The sequence below is a fragment of the Delphinapterus leucas genome, chromosome 16 (genome assembly GCF_059928025.1).
Source record: "Delphinapterus leucas isolate spDelLeu-1000000601 "Yukka" chromosome 16, BTC_Dleu_Yukka2, whole genome shotgun sequence".
Classification (NCBI taxonomy): Eukaryota; Metazoa; Chordata; class Mammalia; order Artiodactyla; family Monodontidae; genus Delphinapterus; species Delphinapterus leucas.
This window is the reverse complement of record NC_143144.1, coordinates 791,880-805,764: the sequence shown is the minus strand read 5'-3', so window position 1 is coordinate 805,764 and position 13,885 is coordinate 791,880.

Below are 13,885 nucleotides of genomic sequence, written 5' to 3'. Positions count from 1 at the left end.
AGGAAGCACAGAGAGTCCCATACAGGGTAACTCCAAGGAGAAACACGCCAAGACACATATTAAACTATCAAAAACAGAAACACGCCAAGGCACATATTAAACTATCAAAAATTGAATACAAAGAAAAAATATTAAAAGCAGGAAGGGTAAAACAACAAATAACATACAAGGGAATCCCCATAAGGTTAACAGCTGATCTTCAGCAGAAACTCTGCAAGCCAGAAGGGAGTGGCAGGATATATTTAAAGAGATGACAGGGAAAAACCTACAACCAAGATTACCCAGCAAGGATCTCATTCAGATTTGATGGAACAATTAAAAGCTTTACAGACAAGCAAAAGTTAAGAGAATCCAGCACCACCAAACCAGCTTTACAACAAATGTTGAAGGAACTTTTCTAGGCAGGAAACACAAGAGAAGGAAAAGACCTACAATAACAAGCCCAAAACAATTAAGAAAATGGTAAAAGGAATATACATATCAATAACTACCTTAAATGTAAATGGATTAAGACTGGCTGAATGGTTACAAAAACAAGACCCATATATATACAGTCCAAAAGAGAACCACTTCAGACTTATGGACACATACAGACTGAAAGAGAGGGTCTGGAAAAAGACATTCCATGCAAATGGAAATCAAAGCAGAGCTGGAGTAGCAATACTCATATCAGATAAAATAGACTTTAAAATAAAGACTATTACAAGAGACAAAGAAGGACACTACATAATGATGAAGGGAACAATATTTATAAACTGTATAAATATATACAAATTATAACAATTGTAAATATTTATGCACCCAACATAGGAACACTTCAATGCATAAGGCAAATGCTAACAGCCAAAAAAGGAGAAATCAGCACTAACATAATCATAGTAGGGGACTTTAACACCTAAATTTCACAAATGGACAGATCATCCAAAATGAAAATAAATAAGGAAACACAAGCTTTAAATGATACATTAAACAAGATGGACTTAATTGATATTTATACAACATTCCATTCAAAAAAAACAGAATACAGTTTCTTCTCAAGTCTTCATGGAACATTCTTCAGGAAAGATCATATCTTGGGTCACAAATCAAGCCTTGGTAAATTTAAGAAAGTTGAAATCATATCAAGTATGTTTTCTGGCCACAATGCTATTAGACTAGATATCAATTACAGGAAAAAAATCTGTAAAAAATACAAACACATGGAGGCTAAACAATACACTACTTAAGTACCAAGAGATCATTGAAGAAATCAAAGAGAAACAAATGACAATGAAAACACGACGACCCAAAACCTAAGGGGTGCAGCAAAAGCAGTTCTGAGAGGGAAGTTTATAACAATACAATACTACCTCGGGAAACAAGAAAAATCTCAAATAAACAACTTAACTTTAAACCTAAAGCTATTAGAGAAAGAAGAACAAAAGAACCCCGAAGTTAGCAGAAGGAAAGAAATCATAAAGATCAGATAAGAAATAAAAGGAAAAGAAATTAAGGAAACAATAGCAAAGATCAATAAAACTAAAAGCTGGTTCCTTGAGAAGATAAACAAAATTGATAAACAATTAGCCAGACTCATCAAGAAAAAAAGGGAGAAGACTCAAATCAATAGAATTAGAAATGAAAAAGGAGAAGTAACAACTAACACTGCAGAAATACAAAGGATCATGAGAGATTCCTACAAGCAACTATATGCCAACAAAGTGGACAACCTGGAAGAAATGGATAAATTCTTTGAAAAGCACAACCTTCCTAGACGGACCAGGAAGAAATAGAAAATATAAACAGACCAATCACAAGCACATAAATTGAGACTGTGATTAAAAATCTTCCAACAAACAAAAGTCCAGGACCACATGGCTTCACAGGCGAATTCTATCAAACATTTAGAGAAGAGCTAACACCTAACCTTTTCAAACTCTTCCAAAATACAGCAGAGGGAGGAACACTCCCAGACTCGTTCTACAAGGTCACCATCACCCTGATACCAAAACCAGACAAAGATGTCACAAAGAATGAAAATTACAGGCCAATATCACTGATGAACATAGATGCAAAAATCCTCAACAAAATACTAGCTAACAGAATCCAACAGCACATTAAAAGGAGCATACATCATGATCAAGTGGGGTTTATTCTATGAATTCAAGGATTCTTCAATATAAACAAATCAATCGATGTGATAAACCATATTAACAAATTGACTGAAAAAAGCCATATGATCATCTCAATAGATGCAGAAAAAACTTTTGACAAAATTCGACACCGATTTATGATAAAAACCCTCCAGAAAGTAGGCAGAGAGGGAACTTTCCTCAACATAATAAAGGCCATATATGACAAACCCACAGCCAACATCGTTCTCAATGGTGAAAAACTGAAACCACTTTCACTAAAATCAGGAACAAGAGAAGGTTGCCCACTCTCACCACTCTTATTCAACATACTTTTGGAAGTTTTTGCCACAGTAATCAGAGAAGAAATAAAAGGAATCCAAATCGGAAAAGAAGAGGTAAAGCTGTCACTCTTTACAGATGACATGATAGTATACATAAAGAGTCCTAAAGATGCTACCAGAAAACTACTAGAGCTGATCAACAAATTTTGTAAAGTAGCAGGATACAAAATTAATGCACAGAAATCTCTTGCACTCCTATACACTAATGATAAAAAATCTGAAAGAGAAATTAAGGAAACACTCTCATTTACCATTGCAACAAAAAGAATAAAATACCTAGGAATAAACCTACCTAAGGAGACAAAAGACCTGTATGCAGAAAACTATAAGACACTGACGATAGAAATTAAAGATGATACAAACAGATGGAGAGATATACCATGCTCTTGGATTGGAAGAATCAACATTGTGAAAATGACTATACTACCCAAAGCAATCATCTACAGATTCAATGCAATCCCTATCAAATTACCAATGGCATTTTCCCAGCACTAGAACAAAAAATTTCACAATTTGTATAGAATCACAAAAGACCCCGAATAGTCAAAGCAATCTTGAAAAAGAAAAATGGAGCTAGGGGAATCAGGCTCTCTGACTTCACACTCTACTACAAAGCTACAGTAATGAAGACAGTATGGAACTGGCACAAAAACAGAAATATACATCAATAGAACAGGATAGAAAACCCAGAGATAAACCCATGCACATATGGTCATCTTATTTTTGATAAAGGAGGCAAGAATATACAATGGAGAAAAGACAGCCTCTTCAATATATGGTGCTGGGAAAACTGGACAGCTACATGTAAAAGAATGAAATTAGAACACTCCCTAACACCATACACAGATATAAACTCAAAATGGATTAAGGACCTAAATGTAACGCCAGACACTGTAAAACTCTTAGAGGAAAACATAGGCAGAACACGGTATGACATAAACCACAACAAGATCCTTTTTGACCCACTTCCTAGAGAAATGGAAATAAAAGCAAAAATAAACAAATGGGACCTAATGAAACTTAAAAGCTTTTGCACAGCAAAGGAGACCAAAAAGAAGACGCAAAGACAACCCTCAGAATGGGAGAAAATATTTACAAATGAAGCAACTGACACAGGATCAAACTCCAAAATTTACAAGCAACCCATGTAGCTCAATATCAAAAAAACAAAATAACCCAACCCAAAAATGGGCAGAAGACCTAAACAGATATTTCTCTAAAGAATATATACAGATTGCCAACAAACACATGAAAGAAAGCTCAAAAGCACTAATCATTAGAGAAATGCAAATCAAAACTACAATGAGGTATCACCTCACACCAGTCAGAATGGCCATCGTCAAAAAATCTACAAACAATAAATGCTGGCGAGGATGTGGAGAAAAGGGAACCCTCTTGCACTGTTGGTGGGAATATAAATTGATATAGCCCCTATGGAGAGCAGTATGGAGGTTCCTTAAAAAACTACAAATAGAACTACCATATGACCCAGCAATCCCACTACTGGGCATATACCCTGAGAAAACCATAGTTCCGAAAGAGTCATGTACCACAACGTTAATTGCAGCTCTATTTACAATAGCCAGGACATGGAAGCAACCTAAGTTCCCACTGACAGATGAATAGATAAAGAAGATATGGCACATATATACAATGGAATATTACCCAGCTATAAAATGAAATGAAATTGAGTTATTTGTAGTGAGGTGGATGGACCTAGAGTCTGTCATACAGAGTGAGGTAAATCAGAAAGAGAAAAAGAAATACCGTATGCTAACACATATATATGGAATCTAAAAAGAAAAAAAAAAATGAATGGTTCTGAAGAACCTAAAAGCAGGGCAGGAATAAAGATGCAGACGTAGAGAATGCAGTTGGGGATAGGGGGAGGGGGAAGGGTAACCTGGGACAAAGTGAGAGAGTGGCATGGACTTATAAATCCTGCCAAATATAAAACAGATAGCTAGTGGGAAGCAGCTGCAAAGCCCAGGGTGATCAGCTCGGTGCTTTGTGACCACCTAGAGGGGTGGGGTAGGGAGGGTGGGAGGGAGACTCAAGAGGGAGGAGATATGGGGATATAAATATATGTATAGCTGATTCACTTTGTTATAAAGCAGAAACTAACACATCACTTTAAAGCAATTATTCTCCAATAACGATGTTTAAAAAAAATTGGGGGGGATTTGAAATAGATGTAGAATCAAGCAGTATGACAATAAAAGTCAAAGGTGAAAGAAATACGTAGTGCTAAAGTATTCTTAGGTTCTATCATTCCTGTAGAAATAGAAAAGTGAAATATTCTGGTATTATTAACGAAGTGGTTAAGAATTATTTGTGTAAGACTGTGATAAATCAGGAATGATTTTAATCTCTAAGGGAACTATCTTTAAAAGTTAAATGGATAAGACACAAGCTAATATATGGTAATGCTTTAAATAGGAAACAAAAATGATTAAACCCAAATAAAACATATAAGGGAAGAAATGTTATACTATAGAAACAAACGTTTGTATAAAACGAAAGATGATATAGCTATACTACTCAGACACTTTAAGGCTATAAACATTAGAGATGAAGACAAAATGCATCATCATGATTAAGAGGAACATATGAATCCTAAATCTCTATTTGTCAGAGTCAAACTTCACAATATGTAGAGCCAAATTTGACAAAATGTAGACTTGAGGATTCCATATTTGTAATGTGAGACTTTAACAAACCTTCCCCACTGCTAAAAAAAGAAATCAGTAACGATAGAGACTTTTAACTACATGATTAGCAAACTTGATGTAATTGATATATATATATATATATATATATATGTATGGACTACTGTACTGTATTTAAAGATGTATGTGAGGCCACTCTCACTTTCTGAGACAGACCACATTCTGTCTTTGGAATATGTATCTGTCTAAATAAATCTGCTTTCACCTTAAAAAAAAAAAAGAAAGAAAGAAAGCAACATTACTTTTTTTTTTGTGGTACCCAGGCCTCTCACTGTTGGGGCCTCTCCCGTTGCGGAGCACAGGCTCCGGACGCGCAGGCTCAGCGGCCATGGCTCACGGGCCCAGCCGCTCCGCGGCATGTGGGATCCTCTCAGACCGGGCCACAAACCCGTGTCCCCTGCATCGGCAGGCGGACTCTCCACCACTGCACCACCAGGGAAGCCTGCAACATTACTTTTTACAGTGATCGTTCTAAAAAGTATAGCATTTGAAATAGCGATAGTCACCATTTTAATCTCTTTCATTGATAAAACCACACCAAGAGCAAAAATAGAATTCTCAGGTCATTCTTTAATTAATTAGTAATTATTTTTAATATTATATATAAGCCATAATGCTAAACATGGAATATGAAAATCCAACTGATAAGGAATTTATAGTTAAGTTAAAAGATAAGACATATGCACACATAACAATAGTATAAATCAAAAAGAGGCAAGTGCCCAAGGAAAAGAAGATATAAAGCACAACAAAACTCCAAGGCTGTCCTGCCTACAAAGGACATTATTGGAACAACCAGCAAAGCACTGGGATCTGAGGGTTAGATGACAGCAGTATGTCAAATTCATAATGGTGCTTGTTGCATTGCGATTAAGTGTGTGCTACATTGTAGGAAATATGCACTAAAGTATTGAGGGACTATCAAGCATAATGTTGACAATTTATTTGCAAATGATACAGAAGAATTGTTCTTCATAGTATACCTGCAACTTTATTGTACCTCTGAGACTGTTTCAAAAGAAAAAAATTCAAATTTTTAAATGATGATTGTAAATAAAGTGGTATCATTCTAAATTTAACAAAAGTTTTAAAAATGTATTCCCTGTTAATTCATGTTGCCTATAAACACACGGGTATTTACTCTGCTTCGTTCGGCAAAATCTTCAGACCCTTGAGGGGAAGGTCCAGTTTTAATTTAATTTACATGGTGCACAACCTTTGTTACCTTCAATCCTACCAGCCTTAGAGACAGTTATTTGCTGTTTGACAATGTTAGATATTTTAAGTTCTGTGCCCACATTTATTTTTATTAAAAAAAAATCATAATAGTGTTGAATGGCCTAGAAACTTCTTTTTACATCCAACAAAAAGCTGATGTTCTCCTTATGAATTATTAGAAACCTTATTTAAAAATGAGGAAACTGAAGCTGAAGAAGCATCAATAAGTCACTGGAGGTGTCCATGAGCTTGTGATGCTGGAACCTGGGCCATGTTCCTCTGACTTTTCACCCGAGTTCCCTCCATCACACGGTGTGTCCTTGCTCCTCCTGGAAGGTCCTGTCCAGTTCCCCCTGAGAGTCAGGAAATTCTGTGCCTCAGAGCACAGTCATCAGGAGGGGACCAGGGTCACCCCCAGCACTGAGCTGACAACCTCTCTGGGTCAGTTCCCTCTTTTCTAACAATAGTACTTCTTCCTCCTAAGTCGGGGGTAAGGCACTTGGAGGATTAAATATAACGCACTTAGATCAGTGCTTGGTGTATAATAAACATTAGATTATTACTATTCTAAACATCATATACCCTGATTTTTAAATGATCATGGCACTTTTAGGAACTTAAACAACTGGAATGAAGGGATTTGAACAAATGCATTTTTCACTACTAGGGAATATGTATCTCAATTTTCTCTTAATTTAGGGGGAGTGCCTTGGTTTGCTAGAAACATATTCATCATCTAACTGGAGAAGACTTCATCCACCACTGTTGTCTGTCAGTCAGAAAGTAACAGATATGTCTCAGTCTTCATCTCTAGAAAACTGAGGACCCTTATATGCCAATAGGTCCCTGGGAGTCTACCCTTAATGACCCAGAATTCTAAAAACACGTAAAAATTTTAAACTTTCATTTACCCTTTTCAAAGTTTCAACCATTCCGCTTCTCACCACTTTTTGTGTAGAGCAGGTTACAGTAAGCTACCACACCCACCTAAAAAGAATCACTCATTACTTTGCACGTTCAGTCCTGTTATCACAAAGAAGTAAAAATAGAACAAACATGTTCAATATGGATCCTTACTCATGATGCTATCAGTCAGCCTGAAGAGGCAAAAAGTATTTGAAAACCATATAACAGAAAGTCCAAAAAGGTCTTAGAACCAAGCCTACCAGCAGATTCCACTCATCAATTCATATATATATATATATATATATATATATATATTCATTTAATGTTTACTGAATACTTCCTAAGTGCCCAATACTACCTAAATCTAAGTGCTGGGGATGTTGCCGTGGACAAAAGAAATAGTTCTGCCTTCTTTGGACCTGTATTTTAATGGATGTTACTCAGGAATTAGCATGAGTTCTGTCTGTATACAAGGCATATACAATTATCTATTATTTGTAATGGGTGCTTTAAGCTCTCCTACTGAAGATGGTGATCAAAACAATCCGGCCCATTCGTACCGAAACTAGTATCACTGTGAACCACTCCCACCAAAAAGTGATTGTTTTCCTGACACAGTGGAAGTCTGAACCACCAAATTTAAAGACATCAACAATATAAAGAAAACCACAAGTGTAACCAGTGCCATATGGTACTGGTTCTCCTTTCACGGGGTATGACAGTAAGAAATTCTGGGTAGCTGTCTGGTTTGTCCAGAGTCAGAAATTTATATTTTGTGAAAGTAATTTACTTTGAAAGGCTAAAAACTCCCAAATAAAATACTCTAAATCACTGCAAAATAAACTTCCCTCATAAATACAGTTGTCCCCAATGTTCTCTATTTTTTCTGTATATGTTTCTGCACATGGATACACCAGCTTAAAATAAAACGTTCATGTGTCTTCATATAATATACAGACATGTATCTTATGTATCTACATAAACGCATGTACACAGTATATGGAATGTGTGCACGAGATACACGTTGACACGCACACTGACATCACACCGTTAAGACCTGTTGAAGGCATTACTCTCCCTGGTGTTTCCTCCTTTCTCCCACCTGGTTCTTGGTTGACAGAGGGCTGGCAGGAAACACTCGAGGGAAATGAAAGCTCTCTGTACCTCCAAATGGTTCCATTTTTTCCAGTTTCCATCATGTACTGAGTACCAGGTAACAAAACACTCACGCCCTCCCTCTCCGCCTCATGATCGAGTCACGCGCCTGCAGCCACGATGGGGACCAGGCGCCAGCGCTACATCACCCATGGACTGGGTGACACGCCAGGAGAAATCCCAGCCTCAAAGGAACACCACATGGATGCATGCTTTAAAAGTACCAAATCCAAAAAAAAAAAAAAAAAGTACCAAATCCAAGAACGGACAAGCAGCTGGAACACACCCTCCTCAAGGGAGTGGTCAGGGACGGGGGTCTGACTCCTGCCAACCACACGTGTCTCCAGAGCCAGAAATTACTTGAATGGGTACAGAAAAGCCCAGGACCAACCAAGACCAGGCCCCAGAGAGCACAGAGGTTTAAGTACCAGCCAGACCACAGGCAAGAACAGAAACAAAATGAAAAAAAATAGGGGCACACGAAGACTTTCTCCCAGATACAATCCAGCACACTGAAAAGAGAATCTCTTTCTCACTACGTGAATCAATGTCATTTAATGCTGTGCCCCAGCTACAGCCATTTCATGCAGCCCTGCCTGGACTGCACTTCTGAGAGCACCATGCCCAGGTCATTCTCCTCACTCCTGTTCCCTGCCAACTTCTTAAGTGAAAGTGCTACTAGAAGAATGACACGATGTCCTGCCACTCAGTGAATGAAACTCCGGCAGATAGAGAAACAGAGTCAGAATGAATTAAATCCCAGGCTCAGCACCAACACGGCCTGTGTGACCTTGGACAGGTCGTGTGGACGCTCCATGCCAAGTTTCCTCATCTGCAAAATGGGTAATAATAGCAGCTACTGATAGTTTCCATGTGAAGATTAAATGCATCAGCACGTCACACTATACTCCTCTCAAATTAGCATCCGCCTAAGTACTGATTATATTTCAAAAGAGGGAATCTGAAAGCCCTCATGTACAACATGGTTTGAATCACAATTTTTTTTTTTACATCTTTATTGGAGTATAATTGCTTTACAATGGTGTGTTAGCTTCTGCTTTATAACAAAGTGAATCAGTTATATATATACATATGTTCCCATATCTCTGCCCTCTTGCGTCTCCCTCCCTCCCACCCTCCCTATTTTAAAACTATGAGACCACACATTTATTCAATATTTTCCTAGAAATTATTTTTACAAACCCATAGTTATGTAAATTCAGTGCCCCCGGAACAAATTTCCTCAGAGGACATGGAAGCAACGAGCCTGGACGTGTATGTTGTTATATCCTCACACATAAAATTTCCCTGTTACTCACATTCTCATAGAGAGCTTGAAGGGTCTCCAGGTCAACCACGGAATTGTCCAAGTTCACCACAGCTGCGCAGAAAAGACAAAAGAAAGAATATAAATTGCCATAAGCCAGCTGTGAAAAGCTCCAACCACCTCAAACAATAGTGACTGTCCACAGAGTGGAGTTCATACCCGGCAGGCAGAGGGTGGGGGCTCTGCCTTCACTGCAGCCTCCTGTCGGGCCACCCCCCAGGCCAAGCTGGCATTTCAATGGGTCAGGTGTCAAGTGTCAAAGCTTTCACATGCTCCACAAATACAAAATCCCAGGAAGAGGGCCCAATGGTCACAGAGAAACTGTGAGTCTGTCTCTTTCATGACTCACCTGAATGAATTTGAAAAATCTGCTCGTGACTCACCTGAATGAATTTGAAAAATCTGCTTAATACCAGAAAAATAGGCAAATCACTCATGTTACTGCCACATCCTGTTTTTTGTTTGTTTGTTTGTTTGTGGTACGCGGGCCTCTCACTGTTGTGGCCTCTCCCATTGCGGAGCCTGTGCTCCGGACGCGCAGGCTCAGCGGCCATGGCTCACGGGCCCAGCCACTCCGTGGCATGTGGGATCCTCCCGGACTGGGGCACGAACCCGTGTCCCCTGCATCGGCAGGCGGACTCTCAACCACTGCGCCACCAGGGAAGCCCACACATCCTGGTTTTACACCAATAAATGCAAATATCTGCCAATTTATGTAAAGACGTTTGACAAAGGTTAAATCTAATCCCTAAACTGGTAGACTAATATGGAAACAGCAGGTGCATTTCCTGTTGCAACTTTTTAAATTGTTATAATCAAAGGAAAATTCTTCGATTATGGTATTGAGATTGGCACAGATGCATCCTTAAAAATCCATCTTTAATATACAAACTGCCCTGCTTATACAAGGAAGAAGTGGAATGGATAATCAAAAACTGGACATGTGTTCTTAAGTGCATATTTTGGCCTGGGAAACGTGTTGAATTTTGGAATTGGTGTGTTTTATTACTTAATTTAGGTGTAGGTTAACCAAAAGCATTTTGCATTAGTTGTGCACAAACTAGCTGGAAATGAGGTGAATTTGCTCTGATCAAATATGTGCCAAGTAGTCACTGAAGCTGTTGTGGGATTAAAGATTTCTGGGAGAAAAATCACAGAGTGGATAATCAAAAAGTGGTTAGACTCACTTTGATAATTGTGGCATTTCACAGTGCTTTATTCCTCAAAGCTTAAAGTACATGACACATTTCTGGCAAAATCCCAAGAAAGAATTAAGAAAGCCAAATTCAATACTGAAACACAGGATGCATAAGAAATCTCACCAAGATAATTTAGCATTTCTGTCTGGAGATGGGAAGTGAGTCCAGATTCACCAAAAAATATCATATCAACTAGAATATAATACTTCTAGCCTAATAATATTCCACTATCTCAATCTCCAAAAAAATTAGGTCTCAAGTTTAAATCTAAGAATTAAGATTTGCAATCAAATACTTTTTACTCTTTAGACCATATAAGGCAAACATACCACAAACTGTTTGTTTCAAAGTAGTAAACCATACCCCAGCTATGACTAAATTTCAAAAGCTAATTAAAAGGGATTAACAAATGATTTTCACTAGAGGTAATATGGCTAAAAATAATGTAACAAAATACATAAAACTAAAATAAAGATATCATCTTCATGCATGGAATTACCATTTTTAGATTACATTCATGCAGAGTCTAGCCCTTAAGGAGACTCTTAGAGTGAATCCAAAGTTCTCTAACTTTGGAATTCATTAGCTAATAATCCAATATTTCTATATTCCTTGGGAGATACACCGAGAGATCGACGGGAAACTATGGAGGAAATGCTAGTCGTCCACTTAACACAAGGTTTCATTTTCAGAACAAGGAAAAGAAACACAATAAAATCATTCATGCTCAAGTCAAAACTCATAAAAGATACGATTAACCTCTGACTTTATTATTTTAAAACATAGTATTATTTCTACAAGTTTTCCCTACATGAAATGTTACTTGTAAATATACTGAGGTTTCTCATATTTTATCTCATGCAATGTTATGTGCCAAAGAATATTTTTATAAATGTCACATGGTCCTAAGCAATTCCTCAAAAAGTTCTAATCCATGAAATGTCATTTTTTAACCATCCACAGGAAATCTCAATGGAAAGCAACTCTGCTACTACTTTACCACATAATTTTCCCTTAATTGGCTTCACACGTGAGAAATGAAAGACACAGGGACTAGATGAGGGGAAATATCATTCATTCATGTTTGTTTATAACTTAGTCCTGCCCCTCCTTCTCCTCCCCCCAACCAGCTTAAAAGTTTGGCTCATTTTAGGTTAATATAGAGAGTGATGTCAGCCATTTGTTTAATGTAGTGATGAGATATTTAAAATATGAATCAATTCTTGACAACTAGTCACTTGACCATATGGCAAAAGTGTTAAATATATCTGTACTGGTTAAAAATTGTTTTCAGCTGTAAAAAGGATGTGTGAGTAAATAATGACAAACAAAACTGAGATAGGTTGGTACTGATTCAGGGACTACAAACAGGTTAGGGCCAGCATTTTTTTAATGGTCTTTTCCTCAAGTGGAAAAATGGTAGCCATGGCTCCATCAATCACTCTCACATTCCAGGCAAAATGAAGAAGGAAGAAAGGAAGCAACAAGAAGGCATGTGTAATGCCTATTCTTAGCAGATGTCTCCTTATGTCTCTCTGGCTAGAGTAGTTTCCCATGATCACCTAGAATTGAGGAGAAGCTGAAAAGTGTAGATAATGTGGACAAACTGCTATCTCTAAGAAAACAGTGTTTTAAAGCTCCAGCTTAAGTAATTTCTGAAACACTCCCTAACTTCCATAGCTCATCCTGACCTTCCCAGCCTCTTGATTCTACCCTTTAATACAAGTCACCTGATACATTTCAGATATTCCCTCTTTTGTATGTATGTGCTCTGTCCCTCCAAGGAGATTTTGAAGAGTGTGATAGCAAGCATGTGTCTTAGGTATCATCAGCTTACACCAGAGCGTTCCACATATAGTAGAAAATTGAAAAGATTACAGTGCAAAAACCAAAAGTTATTACTGAACCTTCAGAGAGAAGACATAACAGCCAAGCTTAAGAAAGACTCACTAGAAGCCACATATTTGCATTATCAGTTCCATAAATCCACAGAGGCAGCAACACCCAAGAAAGCAAAAGGCAAATACCAGCACGGGTAGCAGTGCTGCTCACACAGTACCACGAGCATAACGGCCCATGTGATGATGAAGGAATCTGGCACTGAGTCCTACAGGGTAAGAGAAAGCTGTTTCTGGGGGAGAGGTCTCCTCTTCCGCTTCACATCTGCATTCTTTGGGGGATGAAAATGGTCAGTGTTTACTCATTCAGGAGTTTCTAGTTCTGTCTTTAACTGTCCTGCCAGGGGATATAAAAAGAAAAAAGAAAGAAAAAACACCAGTTTGGTAGAAAGGCCTAGAACTATTATCTCTAAATTTTTACTTGAAACTCAGTAAAGCACAGAAACGTCAGCTGCGGGCATGCCGCTGTACCACATGATGGCAGTGGAGCCAAGGGTCACACGCAGAGGCCCTTTATATGGAAACACGATGCGCTGACACCTGCCTGAGAATCTGCTCACCAAGGAGTTACTCTAAAAACTGTCCAAATGTATGACTTAACAAAACTTTCCTAAAGATGCAGTCAAGCAGCTTTTAAAATTTTGTTGGCTTTGCTTGGCTTAACTGAACAAATCTAACAATTTATTAAAACTAACATTTCTCAGAGAGAGAAAGGCACTTGGGACCATCTTCATCTGAATATTTCACACTTGAAAATGAAACCAAGCAGGACCCTGCGGGGCACTCCCGGGTACAAAAGCCTTTCCGTGTCCCCCGTTTCTTGTTTGTAGGATAAAGGCTTCAGTCTCCGAGACCTTCCCTGAGTTACTAATGAAAGTGAGAGAACAAAGGAAAGGCAGTCGGGAAACAGGAGTACAGCTGGCACAGCGACGGGGCAGGGTCCCAGTTCCTCCTCAAGAGATGTACTTAACAATCTGACACACACAGAACTCTGAGCT